At 41.4% G+C, this 6,158-nt stretch overlaps 1 protein-coding gene across 3 annotated transcripts in view; it reads left to right on the top strand.

Annotated features, from left to right (window-relative positions):
• The first annotated feature begins 752 nt into the window (after nt 1-752).
• The window catches only part of mid1 (midline 1), a 28,969-nt gene continuing 23,563 nt past the window's right edge, over nt 753-6,158 (top strand). Inside the window, exon 1 of one of the 3 annotated variants that reach the window (XM_059343370.1) lies at nt 753-876. The gene's annotated coding sequence lies outside the window, so the exon portion shown is untranslated. Of the gene's footprint in view, nt 877-3,310; nt 3,470-5,517; nt 5,700-6,158 lie in introns of those variants that run through there. The other 2 variants (XM_059343367.1, XM_059343368.1) reach the window with 2 other exon arrangements.

The raw sequence follows: 6,158 nt of genomic DNA, 5'->3' as shown, positions 1-6,158 counted from the left end.
GAGTTGCTTAGTTATGGGCAGTATGCCGTGGGGATGAAAGCAATTAAAATCTTGAACCTTTGCCATGGTGAGGACAGGCAGCGCTTTCATCTTATTGTTTACTGGCAAAATGAGGAGTGGCTGTTTTGGACTGTCCTAGTTAGGAAAATCAATCACTGCTGCTTAGATCAGTGTTCAAAAAGACAATCTTGTTGCCAAAGCTTGTGCGAACTCAATTAGGCACATGCCTTAATTACTGTAGTTTCTATGGGCTTAATGGCAAACATACAATGATAAAGATATTCCCTTTTGTGCTGCCTTGTATGTGGTCTATGATCTAGTGAGCGCCGTTTAGCGAGCAGCACAACACAACATTTATAGTGAGGATGTATGGAGCTGTGTATTAAACGCAACGATGCAGCAGAGCCCTGGAGACTGATCCCATCTGTTCGGGGCCTGGTGGTGTAGTCAGAAACTCATCAAAATTTGTTCCCCAAGGTTCATGCAACCCCCCCTTTGTCTCTCCATTTGCTACATCTTTGTCTTTTTGCTGAGAGGGTGGGGAGCCAGGGGCAAGAGCACAACCCCAAAGAGGAAGGGAGGGGAGGGGGGGAGGTTGGTTGATGGACCCGAGCATTAATGGAGACAATATCCATGAAATGACCCAGTGGAAGTGACGCTTCCTGGGCATGTTTTACGCTTGCATGAGCATACGGCTGGGGCTGGGGCAGGGTGGGGATCTCCAGCAATGAGGGAGGGAGTGTGGAAAGAGACTAGGATGCTACTGTATGTTTTGTTTAGTCTCTCATCCATGTGCTGCTAAACTAGAAAGCTGAGCCGTCAATGGGAGTTGCATCTTCTAGCTGTGTTTTCAAGGATAACACCAGACAATAGGCGGTAAGTCAGGCACAATGCCTTTTGTTTTGCTGCTCAGTTGGATGTAAAAGTTGTGATGATTTGCTTTAGTGAGCAATTATAGTGAAGTTGTTTTGACCATCCACTCTGTCCTCCTGCTGATTAAATATGACTCTTGTGTAGAAAGTGTTTCCTTATGATTTATTTTCTGTATAATGTAGATTTAGACTTCTTAAGCTTGCATATAGATTTCAGCATGTCTTTGTTCAGTGCTAAATGACTTTGCACTTGCTCGTTTCTGAGAAGGTGAAGCGTAACCTTCTCACATGATGCTGCAGCTTACAAATGTCTGCTCCCTGAGAGAAATCCTGTTTCTTTTTTATCCATCAAAGTTTATAGAACATTGAATTTCACAGTCTATTTTGTTCCAACTTTTTTATCTGCTCCTTCAGGAAGCTTTTCTGGCCCTTTTCAGGTCTTTGTCCAATTAATGCAGCTTGATGTGCCAACCGCCACCAAGAGGACTGCCTCAGGCAGTAAATGGCCTTATTTAGTGGGGATGAATATTCATTTGTTTTGAATAATTATTTCGACAGTGCTGTTACTTATTGATAAGAGAATAAATGTACAGTATAATTAAACATATTTTCTGGGAGTTATTTTACCAGGATTACACCAAGAACATCAACATCTTGATTGCCACTTATACAAATGCATAAACCAGAAATATAATAATTATTGCCAGCTTCCCGACCTTTGTACTGAAATAGATTTGTGGTTTTGAGTCCTATTTTATCAATAAGCTATAATGGAACAGTCAGTTTCCTTTTGTCAAAGTTGATATATTATGAATCAGTAGATGTCACATATTTGGATTTGTACAATGTATCCCATTTCTTTTGATTTATAGAAGTTAAATTGACAATGAAGCACATGAATAGACAAAAATAAATGTTTTGTGTCCATTTTCCGAGGCTAAAGCCACAGAGACTGTGTGTGTTAGCCTGGATCAAACTTCAGGTTGGGTTTCCAGTGGGTGAAGTGGGAACAGTTGCTAAAACCGCAGCCCAGACAAGTTTTTCTTTTTTGGAATGGTTAAAACAGAAACAGACATTTTTTTTCCACTTAATGTTTATTGCAGTTCAGAAAAGGGGCGTGACTTTGAGTTGACCCTGGAGTGGCAAAACCATTTTCACCTTTAAAAAGCGTTGGCCTCAAATGTCAGTGTGACTCTGCAATCCATGTAAATGTCACCAGTTTTATGGCATTTCATTGCATGAAAATGAATCTTAGAGTGAAAGAGTGAAGAGGCAAAGTCATTATTTCACTGGCAGTTTATGGATATATAGCAATGTGTGTGGCCTTGGGCGGTGGCAATAACACTGTCTTGTAGATTTTCCTGCTGTTGTAAATTACTGGCGAGGTAGCATTCATCTGAGGAATGTGAGAATAAAGTAGCATTGCTTTTTGTGTTTTACATAGGGAATGGATGTGTTCTGCGCTGTTAACAAATCCATTACTGTGTGTGTGTAGAATGAATGGAAGTCATGCTTAATTTGTCCATTGTATCTCCTTACTTGTCAGCCGAAGAGTTTAGCTGTGGTCACTGGGAGCAGAGCGACCCCTCTCAGGTATTGTTCCTCTGCTAACAGTGTCTTTACACATTTCTTTCCCTTACAAAATGCAGCAGACTTCAGACTGGCATGGGATGTTTGAAGGAAGTGGAGAGTGACAGACAGCGGTAGGCTTGACTGAGAAACAAACAAGCTGTGAAGAGAGAGCTGAAGGTTTGCCAATGAAAAGATTAGAGTGGCATTTGGCTAGAATGCCAAGATGCATGGTTGCTCTTGCCACACCACCATGGCAACGGAAGCTTTATGCTTTCCTCCCAGTCCCCCCACCGGGCGTCCAGACTGTACCAAAGAGTCATTTAAAGATCTTCATGTTTAGCTAGTTAGCGGTGTCGAGCCTCAATGACATTGTCGTGAATTCAGCTGTTTTTAAATACATTTGCTATGTCAGCTTTGATTACTCACGCATTTCCATCAGCTTATTTTCTTTTGAATTACATGCAAATGATTGAGCTGCATAAAAGTCTATTATGATTTTGTGTGCAACCTCAGCTGAGCATCCTCACAAGGCCCATCCATCCCTGGTGCTCCCATTTGTCATGCAGGGCACCTCTGTTCCCTAGTGACCAATCAGGAGTGCCTCCTCGGCTGCTAAAAGAAACCCCCCACCACCCCCCCTCGCCACCTCATCATCAGTTGTGATTGACAGCCTCCCACAGGAAGGAGGGGGGTTATTTACCTCCTTATGTTCTCATGGGACTAAGTTAATGATCCCAGCCAACAAAATAATACAAAGAGGGAAAAAGCCTGAGAAGTCGACGCCTGGTTGAACCATTTGGAGCAGTTTCGGCTTCCTTTGGAGCGGATTAGAGAATAAGAGGTTGTGTGAGGAGAATTTCAGAGATAGCGGTGAGACAGACAGAGCAGCAGAGCCCAGATAGAAAGTAGGGAGGCTTCTGAGGAAAGCCGGTGTTTTTCGAAAAATCTCTTCTTGGGCTTTATTTCTGTATTCATCTGTCACCCGGACTATGGACTGTCTGATTGAGTGACAAACAGACTGTGAGGTAAGGGTTCATCTGTATTTCCAGTGGGTGACACTTTAAAAGTCCCCATTTGGTCTCTTTGAGACTTTCAAGGCAGGCTTTGAGAAAGTTTTTGTGTGCTAAAAAAACATGCTTTGCAGTACTCTGCATGCTTATTTTGTCTGTATGTTTGAAATTTAGAAAATGATTCTGTAATCATTGCGTCAATGGTTGTGTCGCAGCTATGCTGTTTTTTTTTCTTAGATGAATTTTTTTTCTGCAACTACATTAAATAATTTGTCAGGCTTGATTGCACATTACTGGCATAACCTTTGCATTTGCATTTGGTTTCATGCAATTACCATTATGTAATAGGTTAATGTTACTTGAAGTCATTATCCGCCTTAGCATAACAAGTCCTGCAAACCATGAAACCACATATGTCAACAGTTTTTTCTCTCAAATACGAACCACAGGAGTGTTTTTAAAAGTAGCGCCCTTACCGTGGTGAGGAGATCAACATGGTCCTATTTCCTAAAACAAATAAGTCATGTTTCAAACATACCATTAACGGTCACAGTTGGGTTAGATTTAGGCAACAAAACTACTTGTTTAAGGTTCGGAAGAAAGTACATGGCTATGCGTAGCAAGATATACTTTAAAAAGTAAAATAAATTGATACAACTACTGTAAGTCAGGTAATTATGTACGGGCTACACACAGAAGTTAAGTTACCTTACTATAAATAACAACACATAATTTTGGATTCACTGAAACTTACACCAGTCTCCTGTGTCAAAGTCCTGCGTGGACCGTATCGTTCTTTATACTCCTTATCGTCACTTCTGCCTAATTGCTACAGCCACTAGAGAATGCCACTACTACAAACCTTTGTTGAATTCTAAGCTGACATACAAACATATGGGGTGTTTTTTTTTTTGCGGGTGGGTGGGGGGGTGGGGGGCTCTCTAACACACCTAATACCACATCTAAGTTGTTTTCGTGCTCTCACATTTCTTATCCTACTTTATTGAACCCTACAGGCTAACCTGAAACACAAGGAGTCCTGGCAGGGGCTTTGGGTTACTACTAATCCGAATCAGTCCATGCCAATATGTGCTGTGGTTTTACCACAAAACATAAACATTAGCTTTACACAGAGATACCGTATCAAAAACACTGACTTGATGCTGCTGACAAGGTCGTTTGAGGTAATGGCCTCAAACTAAATACCCCAAACCTCATATTTAAACAGTGAACGCAGGCTCAAATCCAAAGCTGAGAAACTGATCAAGCTTTATGTGATCAGCAACGCTGTTTGGAGCCGTGTCAGCCGGCATATGTTTGTGTTGGGAACATTTTCCACGTAGCCAGAAAACGGTGCCAGCAATCTGAGACAACTTTCAACACTATCTAAGTCAACTGTCGCAACCACAATACATTCCTGTGTGTTTCCATTTCAGAGAATATTCACGTGGAAAACAAAAGGGGTGTAATCTCTTTGAGAAGCAAGGTTGCTGAATGTAACTAGTGGTTTGCTTGATCACCATCTGATTAGAGTGACAACTGCCAGCAGAATACGGTCGTGTGAGAAAATCAGTTAATATATCTATGTTCATCCATGTTTGCATTGGCACCGGGAGTCACAGCGTCACTGTCCCTCCTGGAGAGTATAATTATCATTACTGTGTTTGCTTCTGCACTATTTCATTTGCCTGTGTGGAATCACGCCTTAAGCATTAACACATTTACGGCTTTAGCAGTTTTTGCCTGAACACGGTTGCTTGTAAATGTCATCATACAGATTATGCCAAAATCAAGAGAGAGTGTGTTATTTATGCACTGCATATTGTTTTTGTGGTGTGCAGCTTCACATATTTGGATGATGTTTAGTTGAGGATGACAAAAAAAGCTTTGTTGAGAGTTATGGCTACACTCCATGCTCTGATAGCCTCCAGTGATAGACCCATCCAGCAGAAGTCCTGCCCCTTTCATGTGATTGGCCATTGCAACAATTTTTGCAGCCCACTGTGTTTAGATGGGATAGGTACAGTCCTCAGTGAGAGGAGAGAAGAGGGTGGAAAGTTTCAATCCTCCTACAGTGGGCTTAAAGAATAGGGTTAGAGGGTCAGAAACTCACAGAGAGCAAGAGAGATTGGTCACTCTTTTCAAAGTTCACACCACTGCACTGGATCAGCTTTGGCAGAGCCCAAATATCAACATTGACTGACTTTAAAGGCTCTTTCCTCTCTTGGATGTAATCATGTGGCGGGTAAGTCAGAGGGTCATTCCTACCTCACTCTATATTATATGTTACTGCATGCGCCTCTATGTTTTGCTTCCAAAACATTGAGTCATCACATGTTTCCAAGCCTACAGGCAGATCGGAGTGCTAAGGTTGTTTGGCCTTGTTGTGTTCACAGATTCCTTCATGTTTCGAACTGTGAATAATACTTAAGGGATAAGATGACTAAGTGAGAAGGCCGAGGGGAAATTTTGTGATTAAAAGCGTCAAAGAGAGTGGGAGTAGCTGAAGTAGGTTTCCAGTGTCAAAGCTGCTATTCAGTGTACACTTTGTAGAATTTCTCATATATGTATCTTCATAGGCTCAATCTAAAAGTATATAATATAATTTGTGAGAGCAATCACTTGAGTGTACCTTGCAATAAATTATTTCTGACTTTCCTTTTTCGTTTCTCAGACATCATAAAAGTTTTTTATTACCTTTTGC

This window comes from Centropristis striata, chromosome 10 (genome assembly GCF_030273125.1).
Source record: "Centropristis striata isolate RG_2023a ecotype Rhode Island chromosome 10, C.striata_1.0, whole genome shotgun sequence".
NCBI classification, from domain to species: Eukaryota; Metazoa; Chordata; class Actinopteri; order Perciformes; family Serranidae; genus Centropristis; species Centropristis striata.
The sequence above is the reverse complement of the archived record's forward strand: the minus strand, read 5'-3'. Positions and strand labels throughout refer to the sequence as shown.